Here is an 813-nt window from a genome sequence, read left to right on the forward strand (position 1 = left end):
GATTATTAAAGCAATTAGCTTCTTGTATGGGTCATCTTCTTCCCAAAAGGCGACTGAGAGCCGGAGGAATTAATGAAGTCCTCTGCAGCTGGCTCGAAAATGCAGCTGCGTGGTTCCATCCTGTGCCCCTAGGCTGCAGCCAGAGGCTGCCAGGCCCCTTCCCTGCTCGTCCCCTCCCCCTGCCCCCGCCCCCCGAGCAGAGGGGTCAACGTGTCACCTCCGTTCCTTTCCAACCCCACGATGCAGTTACAACACGCTTCTGCCTCCTATTTAACAGCAGGAAAGGTGATTTCCTTCTAGCCTCTTCTTTTTTTGGGGATTTCTTCCCCAGTTCCCCTTAGCTTCGATCTATTTATTCGTTTCTTTATTATAATTTTTTTTTTTTTTCGTTTCTTTTATTTCTGGCTTCAGGAAGGAGCTGCAGCACCCTGAGGGGCTGATGGGGCTCAGCTGAGCTCCCAGTTCTCCCATTCTGTCCCAGGAGCCCATCTCCTCTTCCTCACTGCTCTTTAACTTCAGCTGAGCTCTTAGAAAATTCCCTTTTAAAGCCTGTGTGTGAGTGTAGAAAAGGTGTGTGAACGTGTGTGTATGTATATGTGGTGCTTTATATTCCCCCTTCTTTCTTTCTTTCCCTTCTTTCCCCCTTCTCTTTTTCTTTTCCTTCTTTCCCCTCCTTCTCTCTTTCTTTTCCTTCTTTCCCCTCCTTCTCTCTCTCTTTCTTTTCCTTCTTCCCCCTCCTTCTCTCTCTCTTTCTTTTTCCTTCTTCCCCCTCCTTCCCTCTCTTTCTTTTTCCTTCTTCCCCCTCCTTCCCTC

General features: G+C 48.5%; 1 long non-coding RNA gene across 1 annotated transcript in view; it reads left to right on the plus strand.

Moving 5' to 3' along the window:
- The window catches only part of LOC110398763, a 7,648-nt gene continuing 7,037 nt past the window's right edge, over positions 203-813 (plus strand). The window contains exon 1 of the long non-coding RNA XR_002438604.1: positions 203-285. This is a non-coding gene — a long non-coding RNA (uncharacterized LOC110398763). The remainder of the gene's footprint in view (positions 286-813) is intronic.

Source organism: Numida meleagris, chromosome 4 (genome assembly GCF_002078875.1).
Source record: "Numida meleagris isolate 19003 breed g44 Domestic line chromosome 4, NumMel1.0, whole genome shotgun sequence".
Classification (NCBI taxonomy): Eukaryota; Metazoa; Chordata; class Aves; order Galliformes; family Numididae; genus Numida; species Numida meleagris.